General features: G+C 35.4%; 1 protein-coding gene across 4 annotated transcripts in view; it reads left to right on the top strand.

The window, feature by feature from the left end:
• LOC149173443 (SUPPRESSOR OF GAMMA RESPONSE 1-like) overlaps nucleotides 1–14,679 on the top strand; it is a 106,511-nt gene that overhangs the window by 61,747 nt on the left and 30,085 nt on the right. The gene's annotated exons all lie outside the window — the stretch shown is intronic.

Here is a 14,679-nt window from a genome sequence, read left to right as displayed (position 1 = left end):
TACCAAACTTTGAGAAGAATGTTTTGTAGCCAACAATGGGTATTCTAGAAAGATAGCACAAAACCGGAAGCAATGTCTATGAAAACCTCTATCTTTGCTGATAGTTTGTGGGACAAAGTGACTGAGATTGTCAACTTCACTGAACCCCTTATAAAAGTCTTGAGATTGATGGATGGAGAGAAACCTGCAATGGGATATATTTATGAGGGCATGGACAGGGCCAAAGAGGCCATCAAGACTTTCTATAAGGGAAATTAATCTAAATATATCTCTATATGGAAAATTATTGATTCCAGGTGGGACAGGCAACTACATTCACCATTGCATGCAGCAGGAGCATATCTCAATCCGAACTTATTCTATAATGAGGGGTCTAGCATTCAAAGAGATCTCGAGGTGATGAGAGGTGTCATAATATGCATTGAGAAGATGTTCCCGGATGTAGATATTCAGTCCCAAATCAACTTACAATGAGATATGTACAAGGAAGCATCTGGCATGTTTGGATTCAGCTCAAGCCAGTGTCTCAAGGATAAGAAAATGCCTTGTAAGCTTAGTCACCAGGTTCGAATTCGAGTTCGAGTTCGAGGACCTTGAAATTCGAATAAAGTTCGGCAACTCAAATTTTGTCGATAAAATTCGACATATAGAAATTCGAAAAAAAAAATGTATATTAAAGATAGAGGGCAGATTTATACAATTATAAAGACTATCTTATTGTTAGAAATTATATTAATAATGGAGTCAAAGCATAATTCGATGAAAAGCTTGAAATGTATAGGAAAAATCAGCAAGTTATAACTTATAACTTATGTAGCACATGAAAATTTCTAATGAGTCAACCATATTGACAAAGAAATAATGAAAATTTCTAAAAGATACCATTTGATCACCAACCAAAATATGATGTACCATGTAACCATCAAAGCGAATAGAACAGTACTGAGTAAATAGTCATCAAATAAGAGTGAACAGCTTCCACATTAGATAAAAAGAGAGTTTAAACTTTAAACTTTAAAGTAGCAGCTAGCTTGGCAGTTTTAGGCTCTAGCAAATTGTTCATGCAAAAACTAAACTAGAACTCTAAAACAGGAACACAAGTTTTATTCTTGACGTTCCTGTTGCCCACTTGTTATATCAAAAAGTTCTATGTCATCAAGAGCAGTATGAGATATGGATCCGCTAGATGCTTCAGCACCAGATTCATCAGCGAATTCCCTGTCACTATCAATGTACAAATCAGCATCACCCATTGTTGTATTTGGAACAGGATCGATCCACGGAGTAGAAGAATTGGATGACTCTTTAGCCACATTCTTCAATGCCAACTGCAAATTACTACGAACATAAACAAGATCTTCTAATTTTTGAGATGACAGTCTATTTCTTTTTTTGGAATGAATGTGGTCAAAGGAACTCCAATTCCTTTCACATGCTGATGCACTTGCTCCTTGGCTTAAGATACGCATTGCAAAATTTTGCAATTCTGGTGCCCCTGAACCATACCATTCCCACCATAGTGTTGGATCACTTTTGCTCCTATCATACTTTGTTGATACTGTTCCAAATAATCCTTCTTCTAACCTGTATGCATTCAAGTTGAGAGTCTCAATCAGTTCATATACAACAAGATTCATATAATTGCAAGACATTAACAACAAGATTCATATAATTGCATGCACAGGAATATAATTCAATAGACATTTACCTGTATGCTCTCAACTGACTTCTGATCAAACCTGCAATCTCTAGATCTGGATTTAGCTTCTCAATAGATTGGATAAGTCCATTCATGATTTCTTCGTTCCTATGTCTTGGCAACCCAAACAATCTAGGGTCCAAATAGCATGCTGCTGCGTGTAATGGACTATGCATCTTCTTCCATCTATTATCAATTAAATCCCATATCTCCTTGTAATCAGCTTCCACATTATCAAAAGCAGTGGCAATGGCCTCTTTGCAACGATCAAGGCTTTCATAAACAAAACCCATACAAGGTTTGTCACCATCAACCATGCGGAGCACATTAACAATTGGGCCACAAATTTTTAAAACCTTGTTTGCATTTTCCCAAAAGCCATTACTGAGCACTATTTGTTCAACATTTTTCCCCTTAGTTTCTTTTGAGAGAGTAGATCTCTCCCACTCAGTGCTGCAAAAAACAGCTCTTAGGCTCGCTTTTTCCTCAACAACTCTTTTCAGAGTAATATAAAAAGTGGCAAACCTTGTATCACAAGGCCTCAACAACTCTTTTGATGCATTCTTCCTGTATATGCTCAAAGTGAGACGATGGTTGATGATGAAGTTTGAAATTGATTTGGCTCTTCGGATTGTTTCATTGACCCAAGGAAATTTGGCTAAGTCATGCAACATTAAATCCAAGCAATGAGCTGCACAAGGGGTCCAATAAATCTGCCCATATTTTTCCATAATCAGCTTCCCTGCACCAACACAATTTGATGCATTATCTGTAACAACATGGACAACATTTTCCACCCCAACTTCTTGAGTCGCTTCATCCAAAATTCCAAAAATGAATTCTGATGTCTTCACTTGATCCATTGCATTCACTGCCTTCAAGAAAACTACCCCTTGAGGACAATAAACAAGCACATTGATCAATGGGCGATGACACAAATCTGACCAACCATCACTCAAAATTGTGCATCCTGTAAGCTTCCAGGACTCTTTAATATCAGCCAACTTTTCTGTCACTCTGTCTTTCGCTCTCTTTAGCAAAGTTGTCCTTAAAGCTTCAGATCCAGGAGGAACATAGCCCTTCCCAAAATCAATGGCCTTTTTAATTACATTTGTAAAAAATGGACTCCTCGCCACATTAAAGGGAATTGCACATGCATAAAAATACTCAGCAACAGCGTCATCAACTTCCTGTTTCTCAACAGGTTTCCAGAATTGATTTAATGTTTTCGGCACGCCTGTTTTTGCTTGAGGAGCTGTAGAACTAGATCCACCAATGTTTGAAACTGAATTAATGGTGGAGGAAGACATGGCAATCTCCCTCTCAATTCGCTGCCTCTTATTCACCATTTTCTGCCTTTGCATCTGTGAACTGGAATGGTCTTTATCCACTTTGGCTTTTTGTTCATCAATGATCTTACTGCAGGCTTCAACACCACCTCCACTTCCATTGGTAATACCGAGAAGGTGATCCACTGCTCTAGTCAAAGTGCCCTTGAAATTATGTCCACACAGCTGACATGAAAGATTAGAACCATCTTTTTGGATAAAAGTCCAAGCTACAACAGTTGACTTTGGGGGTGCCATTGGAATTTAGAAGTCTGTTCAATGTCTGAAATGCCTGCAATTCGTGTTGAAATTACATTTTCGTTAGTCATATTCAACACAGTCAAATCAGGCTTCAGCCTTCAACACAGTGAGAAGTTAGAACATAATTATAGTGGCTGATATCATTATAATTTATTACAGAACAGTGGCTTGACATAAAATTACAGAGGTTTGATCTTGTTATGACTGTTGAAATAACAGTGAAAGACAGTGGAACTGGACAGTGGACACTACCTTTCTGTTCAGCTTGTTTCTGGCTTACCTTTCAGGCTTTCTGTATAGTAAATTAGTAATAGAATACATTGAAATTTGAGCCTAGAATGAGCCTGGAATTGAGCCTAGAATAAACTACCTTTCTGTCTATTGAGTGAATAGAATGAGCCTGATTTAAGACTGTTCTAGTGGGTGTACCGTGTATGATATGGGATGCTAGTTTCCAGCTACTTCCACGTTTAATCTGCTGAATATTTTTCCAGATAAATGTTACTTCAATTACTAGCACATTCAACCCTTTTCGTCGGTGAACCTTACCTCAACTTTCAAGTTCTCAAAACTGAATTATAAAGTTTTCTGGGCTCAAAAGTTATTAAATTTATCAGTCTTCTTTTCCCTCTGCGTAGATGAACTTGAATGCTGTGATATGAATTACAGATCATAAAATTCCACACGAATAGGGTCTACAAGTTAAAATTTTAAGTGCAAAGATTTGTTTTGATTCAATATGAGCAAAGATTTGTTCTGAAAGAGAGAAGGGTTATAATCTTAGCATTCTATTAGCAGGTCTTCAATTTAATACCTTTTTAAATATGTCTTATTGATGAATAAGTAGACTATGATGTGAATTGGGTTTGTTGTCACTGTTGAGAGACAATATAAAGGTTTCTAGAGAATTAAATTAAAATTTTATTATATTACAATAGATTTAGATGCACTTAAGTCCTTTCAGATTCATTGAAGACGATTTAGAAATTTCTCATTTAAATGCTATTTGCAATTTCAAGTTTGACATTTTTATATGGTTCTCTTTTCTGTGTCGTTTTTCCTGGAGGACATCGTTTGCATCGGTATAGATTGAATAGATATGGTCAATGAATTACTAAGTCACAAATTATACGAGTCCCTCAAACACAAAGTCACCGCATTACAATCTAACCTAGTTGAAGGAAACATGAAAATTCTAGTTATCACCCGAACTTTAGCACCGATTGGGTGGATTAGATTACATGGACTACTTCACTGAATGATAAAAAGGGTACATCGTTTCCTCAAACAGAAAGTAACTACACAAATTTGGATGCAAAGAAGTGCTTGCCTTTAAAAAAATAAAATCATATATCTAGCGCAAAAGTCAATATCAAAAACAAAAAAGTTATATTTGTGTTGAAAGATTTATCATAATAATGATTTTTAAGTTTTTTTGAATTAAAAATGTATACAAAATTGGTTACAATTCCGATCCAACTTGTTACTAATGCTTGCTGCATTTTTCCACTGACTTTAATACCGTCTCTCTGCATGGCGAGATGATCTTCAAACAGCTCAATGTTTTCTCTAATACATATTTGGACCACAACCATATCAATAGCTACGGAAGTTCCATTATTTAAAATTTCTGCATCCACCTAGTTATGTCAAGCATGAAAAATATCATCACAGGTCACAAGAGAAAGAGTGCGGGTGTGCAAAGGACTGCAACCTATAACAAACTAAAATTTGTGTTTAAAGATAAAAGAAAACAAACTCGTGAGTCGTAGGCTATAGCAAGAGCCTCGATCCTCATATTGAAACAAACTCATACGAAGAGCCTTGATCATTTATAATGGGTAGCTAATATATGTATTTCATGAAAAACTTACAAGTTACAGCGTGTGCGGGCCTGCGGCAGCAATGAAACCCTAGCCCGAGCCGTCAAGGTGTCGACGCGTCGTGTTACAGACTTACAGTGTAGTCTCTCTGTCTCTGTCATGCGGCGGCAATGAAAACAACAATAAAACCTAATCTAAAGCCTAAAACAACAATTTACCAACACGCATGCCCGAAAAACGAATTTGAACGCATTAAAACGAATTTAATCGATTTTAATGTTGAATTTATTCGACAAAAATTCGAATACGCATTCAAATTCGAATACGCCATTAAATACGCCGAATTGAAACGAATAAATTCGACTGTCCATTAAATACGCCGAATTTCGAATTTTTTTGATTAAATTCGCTGAATGCGGTGACTAAGCTTGTAAGTGCAAATTGTTAGAACTTAGCTTGTAATTTTGCTAGTTCTCTTTTATATGTTTGGCATTGCAAATTGATAATCTTTATTGTTATTTTTTTACAACGCATTGGTATCCATAGATTGTGGCACTGAGGCACCACAATTACAAGAATTCGCCATGAGAGTTCTGAGTCAACCCTGCAATGCTTCTTCTTGTGAGCGCAATTGGTTAGTGTTTGAGCACATCCACAACAAAAAGAGAAACAAGTTGGAGCATGAGAGGTTGGAGAAGTTGGTTTTCATCTTACTACAACCTTCGAATGCTCACAAAACAAGTGCAACCGAAGGATACAGATCCAATTTTATTGGATACTATTGATTTAGAGTCTGATTGGGTTATGGAGGAGGAGGCCCCTGATTTGAGTTGGCTTGATGAAGAGACTGAGGATCTCTCTAGTTTGTCATCTCAAATGGAGACTCCTAATACACCTGCTTCACAGTTGCCTCAGTCTTCCGATGTTACCACTAGCTCCACGAGGGCTTATTTTAGGCATGGTCGTCCATGAGTGATGAGACTCAAGATTGTTATGAGACAATCATTTATCATTTATGACATATGTAATTGAATTTTGAACTTGCTGATATTTCTGATTTTAATTATGGAATCATGAGTCATTTTCTTATTCAGTATCTTAATGTTTTGCTTACAAAAATCGAATATGTTATGACATACTTTTATAGGTATGAGATGATGTTATGAATTATTGCATATATTATTGTTTTTATAACTTACAAGGATTGGAATTGTCATTAGTTTCTTTTTTGTGCTTAAAATTTACCACATTTTAAGTATTTTTTCTTTCTTTGTTGGTTGTGTTTATTTCTTGTTGTGTTATTTTGTTTGTTTGTTGTTGTGTATTTTGACGAGTCTTATACAAGTCTTATAAGGGTCGTTCCCAAGTCTTATACGAGTCGATGCCGTCACGAATCTTATACGAGTACAAGTCGTGCAACATTGCATCTCCAGGCAACCATTCGACGCAACAACCGTTAGAATAGAATGCACAAAATTGGAATTAATGCACAGTTAGATAGAATGCAAAGGGACAGAGGATAATGACAGAGATAAAAACAAATATGACAAATTGCAAAAAAATGGTAGAAGGGAGTTACAAGGATAGAAAGGAAGCCAAAAATAGAGGTTGGGACCTGTGCTCTGATACCATGTTAGGCCAAGAGGTAACTCCTCAAAACGAATTGTGTTTTTGCATTAAGGTTGATGATAGATATATGCACGGAGGGAGAGACTCTTGGGCTTCATCTCCTAGTGTCTCTTCATATTCCAACTTTCCTTATTTTCTATTTACACTATTTTACATGGATTTACCTAATCCCAAAGATTAAGTGTCAACATATATCATTGTAAACCCAATTTCTGCAAGTTTTATTTTAAATGATGCTATTATGACCATTTAATTATGTAACAACACTTAGGTAGGCCTATGGTTTTGGCAAAGAATTTCATCCTAGGAAGTTTTTTAACCTCCCCAAATTATGTGTTTGTAAACACGCCTAATCGGCAAAGTTTTACTTCTAGTTTAAACCCTAAAGCTAAGGTGGAATTCGTTGACAAGGTCTTAGGTGAGTCCTAGTTCTATCGAGTCTATTGTAAAAGTGTGTTATAATTTTATTTCATGGTCCCTTGCAGTTAGACACTGGCTAAATTACTCTATTATAAGCACATTTAGTTTCATACTAGATGATATTGTGTTGCAAAATTGGTTAAATTATTGAGGGTCTATGTCTAACGGTGTTTTCCCTTTCAAGGGTTGAATTCTAATATTTTGGATGTAAAAATATTTTAGTGCATGGTCCCTCACAGTCAGACACCATGGCTAAAATATTTGAGGGTGGAAAAATGATTAAATCCCCTATAGAGTCAATTAATTAATTTTTCTGGCTAAATTAAATTAAAATCTTAAGCTAGTAAATTAATTAATTTTGAGTCAAAAAATAATTATAAAGAAATTAATTTCTCTCCAAGTGGAAAATAATAAAAAAATTCGTGGGTAAAAAACAAGTCAATTTTTGGAGGTCCCCCACCAAAGGAAAAATGGATATTTTAAGAAAAATTGAGCCCTTGGATCTTGTGGTTAAGTCAAAGTCAAACTTTTGAGGAAATTAATCCAAAATATTAATTTTTGGGTTAATAAAAAATGTTTTTTTAAGAAAATTCGATTTTTTCTTCAAAAATAAAAATTCGACAATGGAGATTAAAAGATGATCAAGTTATTTTTGATGGTCGAGATTATTTTGATGAGGATCAGGCCAACTAGCCGTTATTTTCCACTTGGAGGGGTTTTCTCTATATAAAGAAGTTGTTGAGCTTCTATTTTCCAATATTTGGATGAGCTAATTTTGTAAAGTTGGTATTGATTCACTGCTCTGTTGGGAACATATTTTTTATCATAATAGAAAGACTTTGGGGTTTAGTTCATGGTGTTCTTTTATCTATTGATCTGTGGTATGTGTTAGCTATTTGTTTATCCTATATTGTGCAGAATAATTTTTAAATTGTTGTTTCATTTGTCGGTGATAAGAACATTCTATTGATATGAGTTATTTTAGGTGATCTGATTCACTATATGATCTAACATTTTTATCTGGAGAAATTATAAAGATTTATAGGTACGCTAGCCCTTAGGCTTCAAGCTCATAGATTATGAGGAAGAGCTGACCTTGTTTGGGCTCTAAGCTTTTGTTGTGGTGAATCATTTTGCAAAAGGGTTTTGGCCAATATTTCTTTCGAAACAATTCATCCATTGTAATCCATTTAAAAAAATATTTTTTTCAAATTTTTTTATTTTATCCTGGGCTAAAAAATGAATTATTTTGCTAATGAGAGTTTGTAATTTTAAATTTGTAAAATATTGTAAATTATTTTCTAACCCTTGTTTTTTTTGTAGCACATGGGTATTTGGGGTTTTAAAATTTTATATATATATATATATAGGGTTTGGAATTCTTTTATTCATTTGTGTAGGGGATAGCTCAAGGGTTTGAAGCAACAAATCATTTTTGGGCTATTCATCCAAGCAAGGATGGCTGATCTAGGCCATTGAGGGTAAGATCTAGCCTCCCAAACTTCTAGCAACTCAACATCCAGTTGAAGAGGAAAGTTGTCCAACTTTTTGAGACCCCAAGGAAGTGATTTTTGGGCAATTTTTTGGAGAAATTTTGTGATTGCAGGGTTTTGAAAATTGTTTAAGGCTTCTAAGGCCTAATTGTCCCCTCCTCCATCCTAGTTGTGGTCCTTCCTCCTTTAGGTCAGCCGCTAGCCTTCATAGGATTGCCACAAGCCATTTTTGGCCATCTTCCTTAGGGTAGCAGGCCCATTCGGCCTTGTTCCCTTGCTGTCAAGCCTTTTTAGGCTCTCAGATGCCCTTTTTAGGGCCTTTTCTCTAGGTCGCATACCTTTATCGGCTTTTCGTGCCCTTAGAGGGGTCTCATACCCCCTCGGCCCTCCTCCTTGCCCTTGCCGTGGCCTCTTGAAGGCCTTTCCTTGTGCTGCGGGCGCTCTAGGGGCCTTCCCTTGCCCTGTGCAGCCTTCTAGGGCTTGATGTTAGCCCTTGTGGGATTCTTTCCCTCATCCGCAGTCCTTTTAGGATTTTCTCCCTCCATTGTTGCCTTTCTTCAGCCTCTAGCCTCATCTTTTGCCTCTTCTAGCCTTATAGCCTTGCCCTAGCCCTATATTCAGTCATCTCTGATTTTTGCATTATTTTAGTAAACTAACATCTTGTGTTGCAGTGATTTTCTTGCTAATATTGTGGTTGCGGGAAGTGGAAGTAATCTCCAAGCCTTCTAGCCCTCAACTAAGCCTTTAGGCTTCTTGGTTTGCTCCTCTATCCCTCCTTTTCTTCTCTGATTTTGCTACAGCCATCTATTCAGTCCCATAACACTAATAAAAAATATATTAAAAGTGACCAAAGATCATCAAATAATCACTTAACTTCACTAACTAATCATTGGAGCTCATGTACCATTAACTTCTTGGCACCTTGTTGGCTTTTTTGGAGGACCGAATCATTGATTTTTTGAGTTGGTATAGGTATGATATATGCTCTTTTAAGGTTTGATCTGAATTCTAAAAGTCTGATCTATAACTCTTGCTTTGATTTTTTTTGCTCATTCTTGACATCTCACATCATTTTGTAAGGGCTGATATAATAATTTCAAAGTCTGATATAAAATTGCAGACCTCTGAATACAAGGTTGCAGCAGTAATAAATTGCATTAAAGGCTCTAAACGTAACTAAGGAACAAATCTAATTCACGAACATTCACTATTGAAGTGATTTGGACTTGCAATTTGGTCAAAGGTTCATTAGTGTCTTGTGACTTTTGCACAAACATTTTGCATTCATCTTTGGCATCTTTGCAAATTTGCATGCAAGTTCTCTCAAAGGCTAATTGAATTGGTGATTATTGGCAAAATTGCTTTAAGAAATAACACTATGGATTAATTTCTCTCATTGATAGCTAGCATCATTGTGACATTGGGTCTAAGGAATATCTTTTATTATTATTGCTATCACATTAAACGAATAATTGAGTAATTGGTTACATTGTTTCTTATGGTCATATGGAATAAGCATTTCTTGTGGAAGTCTTTCTTTTGTGACAAGTATAGCTGATATTGTGTATCGCAAGCGAACTTCATATCTAAGTTTCCATTTTTGCTAATCAATTCAATTGATAATCTTAATCCTAATAAGAGTAGTCTTGTGGTAATCCAAATATTGCTAATTGTGTTTAAGCTCTCTATCTTGTGTATCTAATTGACACATCGACACTTTATTATTAATTGTAATGCTCCAATTGTTGAGAGAAACATTGTATTTATGGTTATTTCATGAGCAATTGTCTATCTTGGTCTTGACAACATTTTGGCACCTTATATCTTATATCATTGAATATTTCTGCTTTTAGTGAAGATTGTCATTACACATTGGTTTAAGTACTTCATGGTTCTAAGATAAATATTGTTGTAATTTGTCTATAAGTGCTTAAGACTTTTAACAAATCTCACTAAAGGTAATCTCTCACTTTGCATTTGCATCTTAGGATTAGCCTTGCATTTAATTAATTTACAAGGTGACCTTGTAGTCATCAAAGCCACAGTGTCTGCAGCGCTGGAGGCATCGAGTGGTTAGATTTCCAAGTGAGGTATCATTTATATAGCCATTGATATCTTTCCGTGGGTTTCCCTCCACAACCTACTCTAGATATTAGTTTCAAAATAGCCAAGGGAAAAGATTCATCTAGTTAGGCATCTAACTTAAAATTAATCAAAATCTTGCATTTCACTTTGTTTTAGGTGTTACATTTCATATAGGATAGTGAAACATCCTAAAACAATAGTGGTTCATCCGGTGGCTTGGTATATAATTAACATAAAGCAACTATTTAACTCCATTAAGGCATTGATATTTCAAGATAATCTAATCTAATCATTAAACTTGCTAAGGTAACGAAGTTGCTAGCGCTAGTCTTTCAAGATAATCTAATCTAATCATTAAACTTGCTAAAGTAACCAAGTTGCTAGGCCATTCAGTTGTGTCTCTCGAACTTGTCGGTTGTCGACGGGTTTTTCCATCTTCACATTTCATAGGGAATAGCCCCCATAGCTTGTTGTAGGGAGACAACTAGAACGGAGAGGGCGGGAATCAAAGTGACAACCCACGCCTTGATCGTTGTCGCATTTAGCTTGTACAATTTGAGCGATAACAAGACCCAATGGGAATTTAATTTGTAGTGTATAATCTTTTGGGATTGTAGATCATTGACCTGGATAAGGTTTCCTTTGCATGCCTTTATTTTGGAGGTCAACCATCTTATCAAGGTACATTGAGTAATTTATGGGTCGATGAATACCTAAACTCTCCCATTGGATACTAAATGTTTGTCGAGCTACAATTGATTAAAGCTTAATCAACAAATTGGCAAAGTTAAAGGAAAGGCATTGTTTTGAAGAACCTCTACCCCCTTGATTGCCCCTTTTGTCTTTCATCCAATGAGTAAGGTGCTAATGTATGTAGATATGTGGCATTCTTATGGTGTGCCATGCGGCAATGGATTCAATCCCAACTTAGTAATATCTTGAAACTTTTGAAGAAATTTTCCAATTCTTGGGGTTTTGGACCTTATGACACATAACTAGAATTTACTAAATTTAGGGTTTGCTAGTTATTGAATGGAATTATTGTTTGGCTTCGCTTCCTCTTTGGACATTATATGTTTGGTCAAGCCCTATTGCATAAAGTTTTAGGTCCACTTTTCATTGGATGTGAATGGAGCCTAAAGTTTCACAGTGTTGTACATTCAACATTTTCCATTGCTAGAAATTATGAAATTTTGAGTCTATAAATATGTGGATCCCTTGATATACCCCATTAGAACTTTTCTACATATACTCTTAGATTGCCAAAGGCTTTGATACATGTTCACATGGCATGATTTTTGGGCATAGTTTCAAATGGAAATCTACATAGAATCTGATTTTCATTCTTCAAATCAAATGTAATGAAATCACAAAAGTAATAATGCAATAATATGTGTTTCAAGATATAAAATACAAGGTACTAAAAGGAATAACATTGTTATCTATCATGTAACTTTTGTAAAGTAATAACGTTTTTCCGTTTTCATTGCATTTGAGCTATCTTGATATTGTTCTTGAGTTTGAATTGTAGTCTTCACTGCATTTATAAGTGAGTCAAGATTTCACTGTACTTCTCCTATCCACTATGAGCAACAACTACTAGGTCACAAAACTGACAACCATTTGTAGGAGATAATGAGAAGACTAGGAAAGGCTTTGATATGAATTACAACTTACAAGTGCACTGTAATGTTGTGAAGAGAGATGTAAAGAATTGCTTGTGTAATTTTGGATTGGTTCATACTGCACGTGTCCTTGAAATCATTAAACACAAAGTAGTGTGCTGATGTGTTCATTGCTAAAGTTGTACCACTAGAAGGATTCCTTCATTGGAAGGAGGTAAGTGTGATATTTTGTCAACCCTGTGATATAAAATAGATGTCCTATCTTCCTTGTGCTACAAATCACTACTTTAGTCAAGCACCACATTGTTACATTTACGCTCATGGAATCACTATTATGATTAATCTGTCGTATAGAAAATCATGTGGGTGATGGCATGATCCTTGCCACGAATTTTGAGATGAAACAATTGCGGAATCCATATAAGGGGTTAACTAGGATCATGGTAAAGTGCAATGAGATATTGGCCCACACAAATGTTCCAATTGTCTCTGACTTACGTTGTTGAAAAAGTGGATGAGAGTTCTACTTCTTTGGAGGGAATTTATTTCTTAAGGAGCATTGGAGTAATCCAAAAGTGATTGCAAGCACGACCTTTTTATGCTTTTTCTCTCTGGATTATGAGGGTTTTCCTACAAAAGTTGGGGTGAGAGCAAAGAGAAACCCTATGTAGATTGTCACTTAATGTTGTGGAAGGAAAACATAAATTTTTGTACAATGCAGGATATGTTTATTTTTCTATCAAGGAAATAATAATTGGCCAATTCACTAATAGGATTATATAAGATGCCAAGAAATTCCTACAAGGAACGACAAATTTCTTTATGGCTAACTAAAATACCTATATCACATTATATGGATCTTATGTCAATCCCTACAAGCTTCCTCGATTTGTTTGTGATTAACATATTCTTCTAGAACTTGCAAGTTTGTTTAAACATTTGCATGATGTAGCCTTCAAGAAGGGTAGAAATAATTCATAATCATCCTGTTTGGATTAAAAAGTTATTGTGTTGGTAACAAATGGCACTTGGATAATGTAACCAAGTTTGATTATTTTTTGAATTCCATGTTTGATATCACATTCCAAAATTATTTTGGAAGGGAAGGTTATTCATTGTATTATAAATGAGAGGGATAAAAACATTGATGGCTATGAAATGGTCCAAAGTTGAAGGAGAAACCTCACCAAATTAGGAGATGAAGATGACAACCTTACAACCTCAAGCAACACAAGTGGAAATGGCGACAGACAAGCAAGTTATGAAGGTTGTAGGTTAAGGGATGAAGAAGTATCACAATAGCAATACGAGTACTCATAGGTGGAATCCTCTACTTTTTCTCCTCTTATTACTCTATTAGTAGGAAGGTACCTTGCCTTTAACATTCTAACCTGTCATTTGCCTACTTCCCTACAAACACAACTACCTTGCCTTTAACATTCTAACCTGTCATTTGCCTAATTCCCTACAAACACAACCAACTATTTTTGCCACTATATCCAAGACTTATTTAGCTAGGCTAGTTAGGCCAATCATTTCGAGGATGCAAGAAACTATCAATACTGAGATTTTTATAGGGAGAGACATCCTTGGCCCTACATTCTTAGGTAGAGCTACTCATGAGCCCACTATGGGAGAATTGTTTGGAAGCTTCGCATGTTCTTTTAGTGATACTACTACTCCCATTGGAGCAAATAGTATGCCAATGAACATAATTCCATTCTGTTTGTTTAAAAAAAGTGATATTTATGGAAGTGAGGGAGGTGGCAATGATGGTGATCCCTAAGCACTCTAAAAGACCTAGAAGCATGCTATGGGAATTGTTGGCTCCTTGAAGAAGAGCAAAATTGAAAAGATTAGTGATCTTGATTGACATACCACCCATCAAATTAAAGAGAGTGAAACACATTTAGTTTATAACAATGTTACATTTGTCGTTATCGACAGTTTATAGCTAAGGGTCCAAAATATAAATTATTGGCAATATTGGGGAAAATATCGGAAATTATTAGGAAACTTGAAAAAAATACAAAAATAATCTTTTTTGTTTTTCAAATTTTTATTCTTTTAAAGCAACATCAACATCAAACAAACACATTTTCACACAAATATGAAAATAAAACTACAATATAAAATGTATAGGATGTCAAGTGGTACATCAATCATTGATAGTAGATAGTAGATACTGAAATATGATATTTGTCCCGAATCTTGACATTTTTTCAATTTTTTATTCTTTTAAAGCAAACATCAACATCAAACAATTAACAAGCACATTGTCACACAAATATGAAAATAAAACTACAATACAAAATG

Source organism: Pinus tabuliformis, chromosome 4_2 (assembly GCF_031772625.1).
Source record: "Pinus tabuliformis cultivar Carrire ecotype Pingquan chromosome 4_2, CPIR1, whole genome shotgun sequence".
Classification (NCBI taxonomy): Eukaryota; Viridiplantae; Streptophyta; class Pinopsida; order Pinales; family Pinaceae; genus Pinus; species Pinus tabuliformis.
This window is presented reverse-complemented; position numbering and strand designations above follow the sequence as displayed.